The sequence below is a fragment of the Tamandua tetradactyla genome, chromosome 19, assembly GCF_023851605.1.
Source record: "Tamandua tetradactyla isolate mTamTet1 chromosome 19, mTamTet1.pri, whole genome shotgun sequence".
NCBI lineage: Eukaryota > Metazoa > Chordata > Mammalia > Pilosa > Myrmecophagidae > Tamandua > Tamandua tetradactyla.
In genome coordinates, this window is record NC_135345.1 from 2,951,829 (window position 1) to 2,974,186 (window position 22,358).

The 22,358-nt window shown below is 40.5% G+C and overlaps 1 protein-coding gene and 1 pseudogene across 3 annotated transcripts in view; one reads left to right on the plus strand and one right to left on the minus strand.

Moving 5' to 3' along the window:
• GRK4 (G protein-coupled receptor kinase 4) overlaps positions 1-22,358 on the plus strand; it is a 188,003-nt gene that overhangs the window by 73,000 nt on the left and 92,645 nt on the right. For 2 of the 3 annotated variants that reach the window (XM_077136282.1, XM_077136281.1), the window contains one exon: positions 16,699-16,776. The exons of the other annotated variant lie outside the window; for it this stretch is intronic. The gene's annotated coding sequence lies outside the window, so the exon portion shown is untranslated. Of the gene's footprint in view, positions 1-16,698; positions 16,777-22,358 lie in introns of those variants that run through there. 3 annotated transcript variants of the gene reach the window in all.
• LOC143662973 (T-complex protein 1 subunit alpha pseudogene) lies at positions 11,855-13,722 on the minus strand (annotated as a pseudogene).

Here is a 22,358-nt window from a genome sequence, read left to right on the forward strand (position 1 = left end):
TGCTACCTACATAAGCTTCACAAGAGCAAGCCTCATGATCGAGGGCATGGCCTATTGATTTGTGTGTCCCTGAGGTTTAACACAGTATCAGGGGATTCCCTGATAGTAAGGTTTAATAGTGCCATAGTCTCTCTCCCCTCCCTCAGCGGACTTTACCAATACTTTTTGATTATCTGCTTAATATACTCTATAACTTTTCCAGGCATTATAATAATCTATACAGGATTAAATGACCTCTTTCTTATTCTGTGCTTCCTGTGTTTCATTTGTTCAAATGAGCTATACAGATAGGTTGAATGAGATTATGTACTACAGAAAATTTCAGAACCAGGCCAAATAAACCATTCTTCTGTTGGTCTCAAAGAGTATGTGTGGTTCTAAAATATAGACACTGTCTTCCTTCCCCTGTGTTCTGAATTACTTTTACCCCAACCTTTTCGGCTTCATTCTTATCTCTAAATATCAGGTTTTATATATATAAAATAGCCTCTCAAAATCCAAAAATAATAATCACCACTCTGAACTTAATGTGTCTGCTCTAAAAGCTTATAATCTAGGCCCCTGTTTTCTTATAAGCATTTTCTAAAGGTGACCATACCATTGTTGTTCTTTTGTTTCTGGCTTATTTTGTCTCATCAAATGTCCTACATGTTCATTCACATTGTTGCATACCTCATGACTTTGTTCCTTTTTGTAGCAGCACAACCTTCATTCGTAAGTATACACCATCATTCACCAATCTTCTCCGTCTGTGCATCTGTCAGCCACCTGCATTCATCGGGCATCATGTAGAGGGCCCAAAGTCCACAGTCCGTCAACACCCTTAATTCCAGATAATTTCACTGTTCCTAAGAGAAAGAAAACCAACAAACACACCCTCAGCAAATAGGAAATCCAAACCTCCCCTTAATTCCTGTCCCTCACTCCATCATCCACCTCTGCTGTTGCTGTGGTAGTGCTGATGGTTTCCTTTTAAACAAAGCTTATAGCATGCAATAGCAGTTTTCCCCCTGCACCCTGCACCCAAACCCTCTTTATACAAGAATCATATCTTTGAAGTAATTCTTCTGAGAACTCATTCATATTTCTACTGTGAATCAGTGGGACACGTAAGTCTATACAACCCCTTTCAATCTTGTCCATCTTCAGTATGGTAGTATTACTTCTAGACCCACTAGAGAATTGCTTTCACTCCTATCTATTCCCTTAACATTGGAGTTCAACCTCATTAGCTAGTGGTTTACCCACTAGCCTCCTCTGTGAAGTGTGTTACTTGATCAGAAGTAATGCTATATGGGATACCATGATGATGGATAAGGCATTCTGTAAGCTCATGGATGGTAGTTTTAGCAGAAGCATTGTATGCAGGAAAGCAAACCCATATCCAGAGTATGTGTCTATTCCACTTAGAACAAATTGCTGCCCCTTCCATGAAGGGAGTGGTCCAATGTAATCAACCTGCCACCATGTAGTTGGTTGGTCACCTCAGGGAATGGTGCCATATCGGGGGCTGATTGTATGTCTCCGCTGCTGGCAGATTGGGCACTCAGCAGTGGCTGTAGCCAAGTCAGCCTTGCTGAGTGTAAGTCCATGTTGCTGAGCCCATGTATAACCTTCACCCCTACCACCATGACCACTTTGTTCATGAGCCCATTGGGCAATGACAGGAGTTGCTGGGGAAAGAGGCTGACTAGTATCCACAGAACGGGTCAGCTTATCTACTTGATTATTAAAATCATCCTCTGCTGAAGTCACCCTCTGGTGCACATTCACATGGGACACAAATATGTTCATTTTTTTAGCTCACTAAGAAAGGTCTATCCACATACTTCAGGATAGTGCAGGAATGGGCACATGCTCATGAATTCTCTGGTCTTACCATGTTCCCCATCATCCAGAAGCAGCTGGATTGATAGAAAGGTGGAATGGCCTTTTGAAAACTCAATTACAGTGCCAACTAGGTGGCAATACCTTGAAAGGCTAGGGTAGTGTTCTCCAGGTAGCTGTGTATGCTCTGAATCAGCATCCACTGTATGGTACTGTTTCTCCCATAGCCAGGATCCATGAGTCCAGGAACCAAGGGGTGGAAATGGAAGTGGTACCACTCACTATTACCCCTAGTGATCCATTAGGAAAATTTCTGCTTCCTGTCCCTGCCACCCTGAGCTCTGCTGGTCTACAGGTTTTAGTTCCAAAAGAGGGAGTGCTTCCACCAGGAGAGACAACAATGATCCCATTGAACTGGAATCTGAACTGCCACCTGGTCACTTTGGGCTACTCATGCCCCTGGATCAACAAGCCAAGAAGGGGATTGCATTATTGTCTCTGGTGATTGATCCTTACTATCAGCAGGAAGTAGGACTGCAACTATACAATGGATGTAAGGAAGAGTTTTCTTCGAATATAGGAGATCCCCTAGGGCGTCTTTTATCACTACCATGCCCTGTGATTAAAATCAATGGAAAACTGCAAAAACCAAGCAAGGCAGGACTAACAGTGGGTCTGAAACTTCAGGAATGAATGTTTGGGTCACCCCACCAAGCAAAGAACCATGGCCAGCTGAAGTGCTTGCTGAGGGTGAAGGGACAGTGGAATGGGTAGTGGAAGAAGGTAGTGATAAATATGAACTACGCCCACATGATCACTTACAGGAACGAGGACTGTGATGCTGTTTTGTTTCTGTTATACTATTTAAGTTGTAAGATACCAAGTTTAAGAATGAATATTACCCAAAGACTTGCACCCTATTCTGGAGAGTTACTGTGTTTCCAATTATGTGCAGAACAGTTGAGTATTGTTAGGTGAAAGAAAAAAATGTGTGTTTTATGGTTTAAGGTGATATATATAGTTGACAAGGGATGGACTGTCATGGTCAGCTTCATGTGTCAACTTGGCCACTAAGTGGTGGTACCTGTTTGTCTGGTTGGACAAGTGCTGGCCTGTCTGTTGCAATGAGGACATTTCATAGAATTAGATCATGATCACGTCAGCTGGATCCACAGCTGATTCCATTTGTAATCAGCCAAGGGGAGTGTCTTCTGCAATGAGTGATGCTCAGTCTAATCACTGGAAGCCATTTAAGGAGGATTCAGAAGAGACAGGGTCTCTTTCTGCTTTGGCCAGCAAGCCCTTCCTCTGGAGGTCTTCCAGACCCTCCATCAGAATCGTTGGCTTCACAGCCTGCCCTGTGGATTTCAGACTTTGTGTTCCCACAGTTGTGTGAGACACTTTTATAAATTTATATTTGTGAGTGTTCCTTGTTGATTCTGTTTCTCTAGAGAACCCTGACTAATACAGCTGGGTACAGAATTCTTGGCTGGAAGACTTTCTCTTTCAGGGTCTTGAATATATATCACTGCCTTTTCACCTCCAGGATGCTAGTTGAGTAGTCTGGACTCAATCTTATTGATTTCCCTTGTATGTAGTAGATTGTTTTTCTCTTCCCGCTTTTAGGTTTTCTACTTCATTTGACAGAATGATTAGTATATGCCTTGGGGAAGGCTGATTTGGATTTATTCTGTTTGGAGTTCTTTAATCTTCTTTGACTTGTGTATTTATCTCCTTTATGATGGTTAGGAAGTTTTCCCCCATTATATCTTCAGCAACTCTTCCTAGCCCTTTACTACTCTTTTCTCTTTCTGGGACACCAATGATTCTTACATTTGCTTTGTTTTCTCTATCATTTCCCTGAGTTCCATTCAGTTTTTTCCTTCTTTTTGCCATTTGCTGTTTTGAGTCTTCAAAGTTAATTATCCTGTCCTCTATATCACTTATTCTTTCTTCTTCCTCTTCAGATCTGGTGTTGTGTGCCTCTAGTATGTTTTTTATTTGGTCAGCAGAGCAGGGTCTTTACTCTCCGTGATTTCAGCTATTTTTCTACTCATTCTTCCAAATTTCCTCTTTATGCTCTTCTAGTGTCTTCTTGATCTCCTTTATTTCATTTGCTATCCCACTTATTTTATTAAGTAGAGTTGTATGAACATCTTTGATTAGCTGTTCCAATGTCTGTGTCTCCTCCTCTGGTGTTTTAATTTGGTCATTAGGCAGGGTATATATGTCTGCATTGTGATATACTTCATGATATTCTGCTGTCTTCATGGCATGTAAATATCTTGATTGATTTCCTTGGGAGTTGATTTCTTTCAGTAGTCTAAAGCCTGTGTTTGTGGGATGTTTGTACAGCAGGGAGCAAGGCCTGGGGTGGGCACTCAGTGCGGTGATTTGTTTCAGGGCAGTCTAGGTGCAGGTTGGGGATGTTATGCTGATGCTTGTGAACGTGGGCGCCCATCCACCAGGGAGGATGTAGCTGTGTGGGTGCACCGGTCTGTGTTGCATAACCCTGGTGTGCACTCATCTAAGGCATTGGGCTCTTTGTGCACATGCGCAGAGGTGTGGTAGCAGGTTGGCATCATGCCTTTGTGGATTGGGGGCAGATGTGACTTGGCTGCACAGGTCAGCACTTTCTCAGAGCTGGGAAGTGTGGCTGAGGCGGTGGGCATGCACGATTCTAGGACTCCTGTAACGTGTGGTTCCCAGAGCTGAATGTCGTGATTGGGGTCCCGTGTGCATGTACAGGCTTAGCTCGGTCAAGGCAAAGTGAGTCTGTGCGACACTATGGGTGTGGGATGGGAGGTGGGGGTGGGTGGGCAGGGGTACCCTAGGTATGGAGGTTAGTGCCGGCAGCCTTTATGCACTGGCAACAGTGTTCAGGGCACAGAGGGGGAGATAGTGCTCTGGAGGGGTGCAGAAGAGGTGGGTTGGACTACATTTGGGGTGGGGGAGGTGGGGCAGGTACATGCACTGGGGGCTAGTGGTGTGGGGACACCTGGAGCGTGGAGAATGGGAGTGGGTGATGGGGTTCAGGTGCGTGGGGTGTGGGGTGAGTCACTGATCATGGGGCTGTGCTGGTGAGGGTAGTGCGCCCAAGGAATGCGGCCTGTTTCACTTCCTAGTCACTGATGCCGTCTGAGCACTCCTGCGGGCTCCTTGGCTCCGTGCCTCCATTCCAGGCTCCATCGGTTCTTCGGCCTCTGCAACCAGAGCCACTGTATATGGTACAGAAGGCTCTCTCCCAGGTCATTTGCACTCCTGAATTGCTGCCTCAGTCGCCCTCTTGTCCCTTCTCTAACTTTTCCATGGAGCAGGGCTAAGCTCGAGCTGCTCTAATCAGCCATCTTCCTGGAAGTCAGTATCATTATTTTGAAAACTTAAAAACTAGACCTTGGGGCAGTACAAGGGTAGCTCAGGGGTAGAATTCTCACCTGCAATGCAGAAGACCCAAGTTCGATTCCCAGAACCTTCACATGCCAAAAACAAAACAAACAAACAACAACAACAAAAAGCTAGACCTTGGCAATAATGTAAGATGAACTAGTTGGCTTGGTGTCATATTACCTTCTTGATACAGAAATCCCTTCAGTGTAAGGCGGTGCTTCACCTAGAATTAGATCTGAAGTGTTGCAGAATTACATGTATTTACTAAATAACTTTGAAAAGCACTGCCTTAACTTTTGATTGAGTGATGGAGACAATATGCTTGTTCAACCACTTGAAAAGTATCCTTCCTGTGCTCAGTTGGCAAATACAATACTTAAAACACTTGAAGCCAGATGTTTATAGAATAAAAAGTTGGAGTTAGAAGGATGATCATGTTGAATAGAACTTACTGTATTTTATGAATTTTCCAGCTTTCTTATGTATCCTGTTTGAGATTTACTATGATTCCCTTATAGGTAAAGAAATTTTGCTTTTCTAAACCTCTATAGATACCCCCAGCAAGCCTAGAAGTTTCAAAACTATGAAATTCAGAGAGAGACTAGCAATAGAAAACGGATGGGGTTTAATGGAAGAGCTCATTTCGTTTTTTTTATACCAAGGTTTTGAAGCTTACCCTCTGTGCTTAGGTCTAGACTAGTTAAACCAGCAAATATGTAATCAAGTACTTATTATATGCCCAGATCAGTAAGTGTGTATCAAGTCTTTTATTCATTTTTTTACTGACATAGCTTTTTTTAAAACCATATTCTTCGGCCTCTGCAACCATGTTTTTTAAAACCATGTTTTAAAAAATCCGTTATTTATCCTTTTAAGAAAACCTGTTGAGACTCTTGGCTATGCTGTTGTTTGCATCCCATTCCCTGGCATCCCCAGGTTCTTTCCTGTCTGGTACTCTTATTAGACTTGAGCAAGGCTTCTGTTGGGCCACTATTCTTTTTTTTTTGGGGGGGGGTGCAAAACCCAGGAGCGAACCATACTATTCTTTTTGAAGATAGTATTCTGACTCAGTGGGGCATGCCTACCCAGCTCTAGGAGGCAGACGTAGATATAAATTTTAATTTAGTAGGTTATATTTGCCAAGCCGCTACATTTTAAAATTTTGAACAATTCTTTTTATTTTAGAGTGGCTAAACTGAAATGTTGAAACTCTGTTTTGGATTTAAATCTTGTGATACAGTCTTTATACCATAAATTATTGGATGGCAATAAAATTACTGCAATGACACATTTGGTTTTTGTTATTTTGACAGTGGTGGTGTGGATTCCTAAACAACACCTGGCCATGCCTATATAGCACTTGATACTCTGACTCTACTTGTGATAGGCAATTCCACATTCGTAGAGCTTCTGGAGTGGAGAGACTGCATTTCACCCATCCCCCCTGGAAGCACCTGGCATAGTTGTAGACACTGTGCCCTGCTTAGTGTTTGTTGACCCATTTAATAGCATCTGTACCAGTCTTGGGTCAACCAGAGAAGCAGAACCAAGCACAGCAGTTTATTATCAGGATTGGCTTTCAAGATTGTTCTGGCTGACCAGGTGTGCTGGTTTGAAAGGATTTGTGTACCCTAGAAAGGCCATGTTTTAATCCTAATCAAATCTTGTGGGAGCAACAGTTTCTTCTCATCTTTATTCAGCGCTATAGGTTGGAAGCTTGATTAGGTTATCTCCACAGAGGTGTGACTCAATCAATTGTGGGTATTAAGCCTGATTAGATGGAAATATGTCTCCACCTTTTCTACGTGGGTCTTGATTAGTTTACTGAATCATGTAAAAGAGAAGACATTTTGGAGAGAGTTCCTTTTGAGAATGAGGAAAGAGCAGCAGAACCACAGGAGAATAATGAGAGAAGCACAGACTCCTACAGCCGGCAACCTTTGGAGATGAAGGAGAATGCCGCTGGGGAGCTTCATGAAACAAGAGACCTAGAGAGGAAACTAGTAGATGTTGCCATGTTTGCCACGTGCCTTCCCACTGGAGAGAGAAACCCTGTACTTCATCAGCCTTCTTGAACCAAGGTATCTCTCCCTAGATGCCTTTATTTGGACATTTTGGACATTTTTATAGACTTGCTTTAATTGGGACATTTTCTCAGCCTCAAACTATAAACTAGCAACTTATTGAATTCCCCTTTTTAAAAGCCATTCTGTTTCTGGTATATTGCATTCTGGCAGCTAGCAAACTAGAACACTAGGCAAGTCCATCAGCCCTCCGGCAGGCTGTCAGAAAGGGCAGTCTAGAATTCTCAGGCACAAGTTGAAGCTGCTGTCTACAGGTACAATTTCTTCTTCATGAAAGTCTCAGCTCTGCTTATAAAAGCTTTCAACTGACTGGATCAGCCCCACCCAGATTATCTGGGATAATTTCCCTTCCTTAAATTCAACTGATTATGCACTTTAATCACATACCTTCGCAATGACACCTAGATTAGTGTTTGATTGAATGACTGGGGATTGAAGTCTGCTGCGTTGTCATATGAGAAGGCCATCACAGCAGAGTGACAGCAGCAACAGGGCAACAGAACAAATCCCCCAGAAAAGTCTTTCCTTACAATCAGCTAATAAAAGGACAAATCTTATTTTCATAGAACTTTGGAGGATGATAGAGACTGGAGAAGGTCTCCATGAATGCTGAATGAAAAAATAAGAAAAATAATCTACAAAAGCAGGTAAGAAATTTCCATTCAAGACTCATCGGTTTGGGCATTACCCCACTTAGCCCTGTGCAGCATGGAGTTGTGCAGAGACATCATGGCCAGGGTCCTTCCTGCTGCAGATGCAGCCAATAGAGCTACTCACAGTAGCAAGATAGAACCCATGCATATCTGGGCACAGGGATCCAAGGTCACAGAGACCCAAGGTGGAACATAACCCCCAATTTGTGCTGCAGACAAAAGGACCCTTGGGGTGGGGGTGTGGAAGAAGAGAATGCAGCAGAACCGTTGATAAGAGGTGTGCTTGTTAAATCCAATTTCTGTTGTCTGGACTGCCTTTTCTGGGTTGACCCTGTCTGGCTCCCTGTGTCAGGATAGTCTACCGGGACAGAGAAACCTCAAGAAAGAAAAAGTGGTGGGGAAGGGGAGTTAAAGCGAACTGCTGCAAGATAGAAGGGTCCCAGAACTGAAAAGTAGAAGGAAAGGGGGATACTGAGTGAGGGGGAGAATTTAAACAAATCACAGGAACTGGGGAGAAAATTCTGCACAGACACATACAGAGCTAGATTCCCAAAGAAGGAGCAGAGGAAAGGAAACTTTCTCCTGGAGGTGAAATAAGTGCACAAAAAGTGCAGTCTTAAAAATTGTACCACATATCCAGGGCAAGAATCAGATGGAGAAGACCTGAGAAAATCAAAACGGTTAAACATGGGCTACTATAAAGGTCTATAATAAGGTGGACTAAGTGTCAAAGAAGAGCCTTAACACAATCAGCAACTAAACTCCAGACAAGAGAGATAAATTCACCTTCAAAGTTAATTCATCAAGACTATCGGATGCCCAAACAGCAGCAAAACATAACAAACCATATTAAGAAACAGAAAACTATGGCTCATCAAGGGAACAAGTTAAAATTTCAGAGGAGACAAGAGAATTTGGAATAACTAATCAAAGAAGTTCAAATAAATCTCCTGAATCACTTCAAGGAGATGAAGGAAAATATGGATGAAGAGCTAAAGGATATTAAGAAAATGTGTGAGCATAAAGAAGAATTTGCAGGTATTAAAAGAAATATAACAGAAATTACAGGGATGAAGGGCACAATAGAAGAGATTAAAAATATACTGGAGGGGTGGGCCACAGTGGCGCAGTGGCAGAGTTCTCGCCTGCCATGCCCGAGACCTGGGTTTGATTCCCGGTGCCTGCCCATGTTAAAAACAAACAAAAAAATACACTGGAGGCACACAACAGCATATTTGAACCAACAGAAGAAGGAATCAGCAAACTAGAAGACAAAACAGCCAAAATCATGCAGACAGTCATATATATAGGCAGCTTCAGTGGTTGTGCTGGCTGGGAAGAGGGCAGGGGCAGGGGTAGTGGCCAAGTGGAACCAGTGCAGAGGTCTGGACTTGGCTTCCTTTGCCATTTCCACGATACTGGTTCCGTGACCCTGTGCTTGAGCAGGAAAAGCTGCCAGGGGCCCATGCTAGTAGGCAAGGTTCCCTTTTGAAGGGACATATAGTGTGGCTGTGTCATGTTAGCCCTAAGTACAAGGGTGAATATACCCTTTTCCTGCTGCTCCTTTGTCAAAAGCACAAAAGCAAGAAGAATACAGTGAGGAGGCATACTTATCTGTAGCAGACCTTCAACAAGATCCAGTTTATGGAGCAGAGAAGCTGGATGCCAAGGAGTTGGCCAACAAAATTAACCAAGAATCTGGATCCTCATCCTTTCTCTCAAATTTCCTGAAGAAATTTGTTTGATTTCAGCTCCCAGGATCAAAAACGAGCACAAAGAACCCAAAGATCAAAAGATAAATTTATTGATTTCTGTCTGAACATTTGTTATGTTTGTGAGATTCATGGGAAACTTTGAAAAGATGACTTATTCCAAATTAGAATGTCAGTCTTGTTCTGCTTTTCAGTTCTGACTCCAACCCTGTCAAGGCTGAGCACATTGAAGTAATGAGAGAATATTGCATTAAGTATCTGCTAGTTAGGTTCAAGTGTCAACTTGGCTAGGTGATGGTGCCTAGTTCTGTTACTGAGGACTTGAATTATCAACATGTGAAATTCAACTATGGATGATTACATCTGCAGTCAGATAAGGGGAGTGCCTTCCGTAATAAGTGATGTTTAATTCAATTAGCTGGAGGCTTAAAAGAAAAATGTCAGAAGAGAGCTCAATGCACCACAGCCCAAGAAGCTCAGCATACCTCATCTAAGCACTCTAAGCTCAGCCCAGATGTATGGAGCTGCAGAAAGGAATTGTCCTGGGGAAAGCCATTGGAAGCCAAGAGAGAAGGCCAACATAGGTTGCTGTGTTCCTTCCGTGTAACAGAGAAACTCAGATGACAGTCAGCTGCCTTTCCTCTGAAGAACTGTAAATTTTTAACTAAATAAATCCCCTTATTAGAAGCTGATCTATCTCTGGTATGTTGCATTGACCTCGTGTTTACTACAGAATTCCTTCAGCATTGTCAAGCAAATACAGTTCTGGGTCAGCAAATACGTTTTCCAGTTATCTTTAGCCAGAGTGATTCCAAGATTGTTTATAGTGGGAAGGTTCCCAGTGACAACCATTTTACCTTTATTCAAAAAATGGCTTCTGGAGAAACTATGGGTTTGGCATCACTTATATTTATAAGGGAGATCTTGTCCAAGTAGGTGGCATCAATGTTTCCATCCAAGGCTAGGGCTTGAGGATGTGGACCTTTTCAACAAAGTCATTGAGGTTGGTTTGAAGACATTGAGAAACCAAGAAATAGGAGTAATCCACGTCTACCATCCTGTCTTCTGTAACCCCAATCTTGACCCCCAAGTAGTACAAAATGTGCTTGAGGTCCAAATCAGCCACCTGTGGGTCCACACAGTAGTTGTCTGAAATGTGGCTGGAAAAAAACAATCCAAGTGAACAATAAGAGCACCAATAATAATGGCTCAGCGAAGACAGCCTAATGTCCAACTCAGCTGGAAAAGACACTTCTAATCACCTAATTTATTTATAAAAAAGGTTTTGTATGATCAGTTTTGAAGTCCACACAGAATTTATTTTACACATGATTTTCTTACAATGGACTCCTTTAAGATTAAGATTGCTTTTTGAACAAAAATGTGATCGGTGTCTGCCTTTGAACTCATCTTCTTGCTGAACGCTAAGTAGCAGGCCTGCTTAATCATGACTGAAAATATACCTGATGAACAAGACTTTTTAAATTTTTTTCTATATTTCCTTCTTAAACTGCTTTACTACAGTCCCATGGCAGAAAATATATGTGCTCATGCAGAGTATTACCATAACAGAGCACTGTCACTCCAGCACACGTTCTACCAGACTGTTAACATTGCACAGATTCTACCTTTTGTCTTTTTTCCAATGATTTTTATTTTTTAAAAAAGCCATTTTGTCTTTCAATTATAAAGTAAGGAAATGTGGTCATAGTTGTATCTTCATCTTAGGAGAGCTTTCCAAAGTTGACTGTTTCCACCAAATTGTGCTTTCCTTGATCCTGTAGGTATTAAAACAAGGAGAGTGAGGAAAGCAGAATGCGTATGACTCTTCTAGTTATACAGAGGAGGCGCAAGTGGGTTGGCCTAAATGGACCTGGGGGTAAATTTCAAAAAGGACTCAGCATTTTCTCTCTTCCTGATCTCTCTTCTCTTTACAGGGAAAAATATTAATATTTAGAATGGCAAAGAAGAATTATTGAATAAATCTAATCTATGCAGGCTTAAAGGAAAAAAACAAAAAAAAAGAGGTACAGTGAAGGCAGTGCTGATGGGAAGATTGGGGGGTACAGCTTGTACTTTAATGTATATACTCAAAGTAGATGGCAATTACTTCTAATGTTGTTATAATAAAAGAAAAATCATATCAGTCATTAAGGGCTCCTGAATGAATAGTATCTTCATAAATTCCATGTTTATCATCTTATTTTCTGGGTGTAATTTAATAACATCATCAATTCAAAAGATAGTAATTCTACCTTCCATTGCAGACTTCAGACTCTACTTCAGTTATGGTAGATTCAGATACCCCTGCTTGTTTTTTATCTTGAGATTTATCATTGACCAAATCACACCAATCCATTTTAGGTTTTTACATTCTGGATTGGCTTGCACCTTGTTATGAAATGTTTTAGCCTTGCAACCAAATTCTCTGGAATTTTGGGTAGCATTAACTGCCATTGTATTAGGTATAAAAAGAAGAGATCTTGTAGAATCTGCAAAAAGCTGTTCTTGAGACTCATGCTAGTCATGCAGTTTTCAGGGTATGTGCTGGTTTGAAAGGATATATGCCCTCTAAGAAAAGCCATGTTTTAATATAAATCCCATTTCTTAAAGGTAGAATAATCCCTATTCAATAACATATATTTGAAACTGTAATGAGATCATCTCCCTGGTTGATGTGATTTAGTCAAGAGTGGTTGCTAAACTGGATTAGGGGATGAAAGGTCTCCACCCATTTGAGTGTGTCTTGATTGGTTTACTAGAGTCCTATAAAAGGGGAAACATTTTGGAGAATGAGAGATTCAGAGAGAGCAGAATGACATAGCCACGAGAAGCAGAGTCCACCAGCCAGCGACCTTTGGAGATGAAGAAGGAAAATGCCTCCCAGGGAGCTTCACGAAACAGGAAGCCAGGAGGGAAGACGCTAGCAAATGACGCCATGTTCACCATGTGCCTTCTCACTTGAGAGAGAGACCCTGAACTTCATCGGCCTTCTTGAATCAACGTATCTTTCCCTGGATGCCTTTGATTGGACATTTCTGTAAACTTGTTGTAATTGGGACATTTTCTCGGCATTAGCACTGTAAACTAGCAACTGATTAAATTCCCCTTTTAAAAAGCCATTCCATTTCTGGTATATTGCATTCCAGCAGCTAGCAAACTAGAACAGGGTATATGGAAAGGGCTGCTTCCACAGCACCTCCACCTAGAACCATAGATTTCAATTCTACAACTCTCTTCATCACACAAAAAAGAGCGTCATATAAAGTACCCCATCTTTTTACACGTGAAATCATTTGTCTTGCATAAAATAATTGATGCAGATGTATGAGGCTTAGTATTTGATTAAAATTAGTTCGCCATTGCAAATCCTCTCCTGCACCATCCCTTCTGCTTTTCCCAGCATTGCAGCTTCAGAAGTTTCTTCACCTTCCAAATTGGCTAGGGTTGATAGACTAGTTGCTTCAGAAGCTTTAGAAATGCGTTTAAGGTCACTTTTTAAAACTCTTCTAATTGCCGTAGCAACAGACTCCACAAAATACTTCAGACACAGCATCAGTTCGACCAGTGGTTAGAATAACATTGGCACCAGCTGCCAGGATCTTCTGTGTTTTCTGTTGGTACTATCTGATACCCAGCTGTCTAATTTGGCCTAGTTTTTCAGGGTCTGTACTAACCCCCTGTGCACAAAGGTTCATTTCTGTTTTTTGCATGCTGAAGTCAAGGCCAGCAATTTTTGCATTAATTGTTCTCGTCGGCATACCCTTTCAGTCTCACCAGGCATTTGAGTGCATAGCTATTGGTCAGCATAGTCTCCATCTGACTTCTCCCATGGGCTTTTAGAACATTCACAGAATTGATTAGATAGCAATGCTGGCCTCTCATATCTGTATACTGAATGGTAGGTACTGCATTTGCTACCATGTTAGCAACAACATCACCATCAATTCCACTGCTTTTGGAAAACATAGAAGCTTAGCAGCATTAATCAGACAATCTGTGTTAATTAGATTTTTCCTGATATAACACACTGCTACCTTTCAAGCAAGTTCAGAGCCACTAATAACTGATTTGGGTTGAGTTTTCTGTTTGACTAGGTCATCTGCATTTTTTAGAAGTTCTGCTGCATTAATAATCACTGAGGTAGTTTCATCTCCAACTTCTTCATCATGCAGATCAGCCAGCTCACGAAAAACTAGCCATACAACCACTAAAAACTTCAGGATGGTTGCACCATCATCAGTAATGGTTACATCACCAACATTTCATCCAAGCCAACTGGACCACAGGAACTTTTTATGATGTTGGCAGTAGAAGCTGCAGCCATAATGTTCTGAAATTAGAATGCCTCCCCAGTTCTGAGAACATGGCCAAAGGCCCTTCCATCTTCGTGGTGGAGCCATGTCAGATTTCATTCACACAGTGGGAAACCAGCATTTCATCCCTGTTGTTAGATTCAGTTGTCAGCTTGGCCGGGTGAAGTCATCTAGTTCTGTTGCTGTGGACATGAGCCAATGGTAGTGAACCTCATCTGTCGCTGATTACATCTGCAGTCAGCTAGGAGGTATGCCTGCTGCAGTGAATGACATTTGACTTAATTGGTTGGTGCTTAAATGAGAGAGCTCAATGTAGCACAGCCCAAGCAGCTCAGCACACCTCATCTCAGCACTCACAGCTCAGCCCAGGCCTTTGGAGAAGCAGAAAGAAATCACCTCGGGGGAAAGGTGTTGGAACCCAGAGGCCTGGAGAAAAGGCCAGCAGAGATCGCCCTGTGCCTTCCCATGTAAGAAAGAACCTCAGTTGAAAGTTAGCTGCTTAGCTGCCTTTCCTCTGAAGAACTAACAAAATAAACCCCCTTTGATTGAAAGCCAATCCTTCTCTGGTGTGTTGCATTCCGGCAGCTAGCAAACGAGAACACCCCCCTACAGCCAGTGGCAGCCACAGCAATGGTGGGGACAGCATGAAGCAGGTACAAGCAGTGTGGTAGGTGCTGCTGAGAGGGAAATTTGTAGTCCTGAATGCTTTTATTTAAAAAGAAGAAAGACCTGAAAATCAAAGACCTAACTGCACACCTGGAGGAAAAAGAAAAAGAACAGCAAACTAAACCTGAAACAAGAAGAAGAAAAGAAATAACAAAGATTAGAGCGGAAATAAAAGAAATTGAAAAAAAAAAGCATTAACAAAACCAAAAGTTGGTTCTTTGAAAAGATCAATAAAATTGACTAATCTTTAATTAAATTGAAAAAGGAACAAAAGACAATGCAAATAAGTAAAATCAGAAATGAGAGGGGACATTACTCCTGACCCTACGGAAATAAAAAGGATCATAAGAGGATACTATGAAAACTGCTTGCCAACAGGTTAGACAACTAGATGGAATGGACGAATTCCTAGAAACACATGAATACCCTATACTGGCTGTATAGAACAAATAGAAGATATCAGCAGACCAATCACAAATAAAGAGATTAAATCAATCATCAAAAACTTACCATCAAAAAAAGCCCAGGACCAGATGGTTTCACAGGTGAATTCTACCAGACATTCCAAGAAGAATTAATATCAGTCCTGCTCAAACACTTCCAAAAAAACTGAAGAAGTGGGAACACAACCTACCTAATTCTGTGAGGCCAACATCTCACTAACATCAAAGCCAGATAAAGATATTACAAGAATAGAAAATCACAGACCAATTCCTCCTATGAATGTAGACGCAAAATCTTCAATAAATTACATATGATTATTAGGTAGGTTTTATCCCAGGTATGCAAGGATGATTCAGCATAAGAAAATCAGTTAATGTCCTATACCACATTAACAAAATGAAGGGAAGAAAACCACATGATCATCTCAGTTGATGCAGAAAAGACAGTTGCCAAAATCCAGCATCTGTTTTTTATTTCAAAAAAACTTAGAAAAAATAGGAATAGAAGGAAACTTCCTCAATATGATAAAGGGCGTTTATGAAAAACCCACAATTAACATCATACTCAGTGCTGAAAGACTTTCCCTCTTAAAATCACGGACAAGACAAGGATGCCCACTGCCAGCACTGTTATTCCACATTGTACTGGAAGTTCTAGCCAGAGCAGTTAGGCAAGTAAAAGAAATAAAAAGCCTTCATACTATAAAGGAAGACGTTAAACTTTCACTATTTGCAGATGACATGATCCTATATATAGAAAGTCTTTAAAAATCCACAGCAATGCTACTAGAGCTAATAAATGACTAACCTGTTCTTGAAATTGTCTTATCTAGGCTTTTGTGACTTTGTCAGAATATTCTGTTGGGGGTTGGTCTTTCACCTATGCTGTCATTCATTTGTTAATTGCAGAATTGTTAAACACTTAGGATGGGTTCCACGTTTTTTCCTTAAAGGCACTGCAACAGCAGCCTTGTTTCCAGTTCCTTGGCTGCTCACTTTCTCCAGGTATAGTTTTAGGTTAAGAGACAAAAAACCTAGTTTGCTCGAAGCAGCAGCAACAAGCATACAAAAAACAAAGTTCTGTAAGTTGTTGGGGCGGGCGTCTTCTTTCCCTTTTTCTTTGATTTCTCAGGACTAGTGCTGGTTCACAAAGTATTCATTGAAAAATACTGGCTTAACCTTGCCTGTAAAATCATTCTTAGTATTTTCCGCTAATAAAATGAGACTTGGAAAATAAAAATAAGCACAACTAAACTCTTTGCTATGTTCACTCTAAAATGTTATTGCTTAGAACAGTTAAAGTTGTTCATTTTATTCTATTTTATTTAGCTACCTTTAATGACTGAAAATAATAGTATTGTGGAAGGCATTGATTTACTACCTTATTAACCTCCTTTTGTGTGTGTGTATGTTATTTTATTTTCTTTTTTAAAAAATGTCTACCTTTTTTTCCTCATGTCCTTTATTTCCCAATGAAGAGATACTTCATCAGTTTATCTGCTCTCTGGCTCTGAGGTACCAAATTAAATCTGTAAGTCAGAGAATTTAAAACATGATGAAGTCAGTGAAGAAACTAAACTAATTTTTTTTTCTCCCATCTCTTTAATCAGGCAGAATATGAAGTAGCAGCTGATGAAGACCGAAGAAATTATGGATTGATCATCTTAAAAACATTGTCCAGTAATGGAGTATGTTTTCTTCTTTAGATATAGATATTTGTAAATAACTTAATTAAATAGGGTGCCTAGCCATTTTTCCTTTGTGGGATAAGATGTGAATAATATGTCAAAAACTAGTTTTATGTAAATATTCTTCTTCTGCCTTTGCCTTGATTGATAAGGAAGTGAACAGTTAAATCTGTTAGAAAACTGATCTAAGAATTTAAAAGTTTCTAACAGAAAACAGATGTAGAACATACGGAATAAAAATAAATAATAGGGGGAACAAATGTTAAATTTAGTTTGAAAAAAAAAGTTTCTAACAGTATCTAATAGATCATAGAATTAGAGAATTTTATTTGCATCTTGGACTAAAAGTAGCATTTTTCCTTCACATTCTGACTGGTCTTAAGTTTTATGTTTTTTGACTACAGGTTCTAGTGGTTTTTAGTTTGTCCCTGAAATCCGAGCTGTAACCTGCTTCCTTTCTCATGACTTCCTATTTGTAGGCTGATAAAATTCCTGAACAGCAGTAGTGAGTGCTGAGGACCTGCTCTGGGTGGGGCACTGTCTTGAGGGGCTTGAACGGAGCAATAGCAGCAGGGGCAGCCCACGTAGTGAATGTTGCTCTAAACCCTGTGCATGTAATCAATCATTTCATCCTCACAACGAATCCATGGGTCGGGGAGTATAATTATGTCTGTTTTCGTATAAGACAGAAAAACAGAGTGGTTTACCAAGGTTACACAGCTAGTGAGTGATAGAGCCAAGATTCAAATGTATGAAGACTGGCATGTGTAGAGATCCAGGTGAGAGTGTTCTCACCTGTAATGAGAATAAGTTAGAAATATGCAGATATAGAGTTTACCCAGCTGGAAATATAAAGGTAGAGGACCCTCTTTGGTGCAAAAGGTAAAGTAACTGACAGAGGGAAAGGCCAATGGAAATATCCAGTAGGTACAAAGATGTACACAGCCAGTGGATGTGATTAAGACTCAAATGCATTTTAACCCCGAACTTGTTTCCCTTCCAATCCCAGCCTCAATACCATGCCTCATCGAGTATTCTTTTTAAGCACACCTATAACCTAAGGCATGGTACCCCCAGGACTGTAATTGGGAGGAATGGAGAAGTCTCCTTTATATAGTTTTCTTGTCTTTTTTTTTTCAATTCCTTTTTCCTTTTTACCCCTTCAGAAAAAATATACACCTAGCGGGGGAGGTCATCAAAAAGAAAGAAATAATTCTAAAAATAATCTTGGGTATAGTGGGTGAAGTAAATGTAGAAGAGGAAAAGTGGGGCAGTTACCCATCTGTGCTTGCTAACAGAAGTGCTTAGAGGCTGCTTGAAGATGGTACAGCTTCAAAGCTCTTTTCTTTTCTTACCGTCAGCTAGGGAAACTGCCACTACCACACCCTTCCTCTTTTCCATGCAGGTTGCCTGCCCTGTGTGCTACTGGAAAAAAAAAAAAAAAAAAAAAAAACCCGCCAACGGTTCACGTTGTCCTTGTATCTTGTCTTTTTTTTCCCCAGCAAAAACAACAAAAAGCTCTTGCTTTTGCATACTGAAAAACTCCCTTGACATCACTTACACAAATTTCAAGTTAAACCTAAAGTTACTCAGCAGTTCCACTCCTTGGTATAGACCCAGGAAAGTTTAAAACAGGTTTTCAAACCAGAAGTTGTTACATTAATATTCACACAAGCATTATTCGCAATACCCAAACAATCCAAAAGTCCATCAGCAGTCCAGCATGGATATATAAAATGTAGTATACCCATACAGTAGAATATCATTCAGACGATAAAAGAAATGAAGAACTGATTCATGCTATAACACAGATATATCTTGAAAATATCATGCTAAGTGAATGAAGCCAGATACAAGAGGCCATATATGTGACCCTTTTTACGTAAAATGTCCTGTATAGGCAAATCTATAGAAACAAAAAGTGGACTGGTGGTTACCAGGAGTTAAGGGAGGTGAGGTCAAGGACTGATAATGGGTAAGGGTCTCTTGTAGCAGTGATGAAAATGTTCAGAAACTAGGTAGTGATGATGGTTGCACAACTTTGAATACACTAAAATTACTGATTTGTACACTTTAAAAGGGTGAATTTTGTGGTATGAGAATTATATCTCAAAGAAAATATGAAATGCGCAGGTAAACAAGCCATCACCACCAAGAGTCAGCAGAAACAAAGCAGATTTAGACTCCCAAAGTTTTTAGATGCTAGAATATCTGGATACAGAATATAAAACAACTATGTGTAAAGTATTTAAGAAATTAAAGATACTAAAAAACGAGAAATAGAGAATAAAGAAGATGGCAGAATAGGATAGGCTGAATTTACTGCTGCTCCATGGAACAATGAGAGAAGGGACAGAAACAACCAGGACTACAATTCCAGAGGGCAAGTGATCAGAGAAAGTCTTTCTACACTACATAGGGAGGTTCCTGGATGAAAAACAGAAATTGAAATGGAGAGAACAGGGTGAGCGTGTTCGTCTGTGACCCCACCAGGAACAGGTGGCAGCATGCAGGGAAATGCAAGTCTGAAGGAGTGAAGTGTCCCTCCAGTCCAGCCTAACCCCACGGCTAGCTTGGGAGATCTCCCTGCAGATCTGCAGCCCTGAGCTCCTGTGGAGAACCCAGAATCCCACCCAGCCTCCTGCTGCCACCAGCCGCCCCGCCCTGTATGCCCACCCTGTACCAGGATCAGCCTCCAGGCATTTCTGTGCTGGCTGTGGAGAAGGGCAGCCGAAAAACCCAGCCCTATGCCCCAAGGTCATCCTGAGCAGGAGCCTGGGACCACCAGACCTGTTGGACCCATAAGCAGAGTCTCTGCTGAGGTGCACACTGCTCAGCCCCCAGTCCTGGGGTTGGTGGCTATCAGCATGCCCTGAGACCCGCAGTCCTTACTGGAATTACCTGGGGTCTCCATCTTGCTCAGCTGACCACCACAGCTGGGGAGGGGCAGGCTTCAAGGGAAGGGGTGGGTCAGGGTCGCCACCTGCTGGAAAGAAGCAGAAAGTACAGTCTGGCAAATTACATATCTGCCTAGCTTTTTTTTTTTAATTTATTAATGAAACATAACCACATACAAACACAAGCATTCTTACCTTATCATTCCATTCTTGTTATATAATCAATAGCTCACAATATCATCACATAGTTGAATATTCATCATCATGATCATTTCTTAGAACATTTGCATCAATTCAGAAAAAGAAATAAAAAGACAACAGAAAAAATTCATACATACCATACTCTTTACCCCTCCCTTTCATTGATCACCAGCATTTCAATCTACTAAATTTATTTTAACATTTGTTCACCCTATTATTTATTTATTTTTAATCCATATGTTTTACTCATCTGTCCATACTGTAGGCAAAATGAGCATCAGACACAAAGTTTTCACAGTCACATTGCGAAAGCTATATCATTATACAATCATCTTGAAGAAACATGGCTACTGGAACACAGCTCTACATTTTTAGGCACTTCCCTCCAGCCTCTCCAATATACCTTAACTGAAAAGGTGATATCTATATAATGCGTAAGAATAACCTCCAGGATAACCTCTCGACTCTGTTTGGAATCTCTCAGCCATTGACACTTTATTTTGTCTCATTCTCTCTTCCCCCTTTTGGTCGAGAAGGTTTTCCCAATTCCTTAATGCTGAGTCCCAACTCATTCTAAGAGTTCTGTCCCACGTTGCCAGGAAGGTGTACACCCCTGGGAGTCATGTCCCACATGAGCAGTGAGTTCGCTTATCATGTTTTGTCAATAGTTTTTGGCCATCTGCTTAATATACTCTGGGATGTATCCAGGCATTACATTTAAGCTATACAGGATTAACATCCCTCATTCTTATTCTGGACTATTGCCTAACTTTTAACAGACCTTCAAGTAGAAGGGGAATTGCTGACAAACCAAGTCCAAAAGACCATCAGTGTAAACCCAAGCAAATACAAAAATTTAGATGAAGGAAGGAAATAAACTTGTGAAATAAACTTATCAAGATAATCTAATGCTCTGAACATAACAGAAAATCACAAAAGCACATGAAGACTCAGGATGAAATGGCCCCGCCAAATGACCAAATTGTGATACCAGAGGGGATGCAGAATTTGAAACAACTAATCAAGGATGTTCATAATGACATAAAGAACATCAAGAAGACACTGGAAAAGCATAAAGAAGAATTTGAAAGAATAAGTAGAAAAATAGCTGATCTCGCAGAGATGAAATATACTGTAGACCAAATTAAAAATATACTAGAGGCACACAACAACAGATTTGAAGAGGTGTAAGAAAGAATAAGGGAGCCAGAAGACAAGACAATTGAACTAGAACACAAAAAAACAAAAAAAGCAAGAACGATGGAAAAAAATGGAACTGAATTTCAGAGAAATGATGGACAATATGAAGCACGCAAATATGAGAGTCTTCAGTGTCCCAGAAGGAAAAAAGAGTAAAGGGCTAGGAAGGTTACTTGAAGAGATAATGGGAGAAAACTTCTCAACCCTTATAAAAGACATAAATATGCAAACCAAAGAAGCCAAATAAACCCCAAATAAATCCAAATAGTCTTACTCCAAGACAGATACTAATCAAATTGTCAAATGATGAAGAGAAGCAGAAAATACTGAAAGCAGCAAGAGAAAAGTGATTCACTATGTACAAGAGTAACCATGTGAAACTGTATTCAGACTACTCAAAAGGCACCATGGAAGCAAGTCAGTCTATGACATGTTTAAGATTCTGAACAAGAAAGACATCCAGCCAAGAATTCTGTATCCAGCGAAGTTGTCCTTCAAAAACTGAGGGAGAAATTAAAATATTCTCAGACAAACAAAAGGGTGAGGACTTTGTCAACAAGACACCTGCCCCATAGGAAATTTATGGGATGCAGCAAAGGCAGTGCTTAGAGGGAAATTTATTGCCCTAATGCCTATATCAAAAAAGAAGAAAGAGCAAAAATCAAGAAGTTAACTGTTCAAACTAATCTCAAAGCAAGAAAAAGGAAAGGAATAACGAAGATTAGAGCAGAAATAAATGAAATTGAGAACATGAAAATAATCGAGAAAATCAGCAAAACCAGAAGTTGGTTCTATGAGTAAATCGGTAAGATTGATGGACTCTTAGCAAGGTAGACGAAAAGAAGTAGAGATAGGATGCAAATAAATAAAATCAGAAATGAAAAAGGAGACATAACCACTGACCCCACAGAAATAAAGGAGGAAAGGAGAGGATAATATGAACAACTTTATGCTAATAAACTAGACAATGTAGATGAAATGGAAAACTTCCTGCAAAGGCATAAACAACCAACATTGATTCGAGAAGAAATAGACAACCTCACCAAACCAATCACAAGTAAAGAAATTGAATCAGTCATTAAGAAGCTCCGAAAAAAGAATAGTCCAGGACTAGATGACTTCATATGTGAATTCGACCAAACATTTATGAAAGAATTAGTGCCAATCCTGCTCAAACACTTCAAAAAAATTGAAGATGAGGGAAGGCTACTTAACTCATTCTATGAAGCCAACAACACCCTCATACCAAAGACAGACAGATACTACAAGAAAAGAAATATTTAC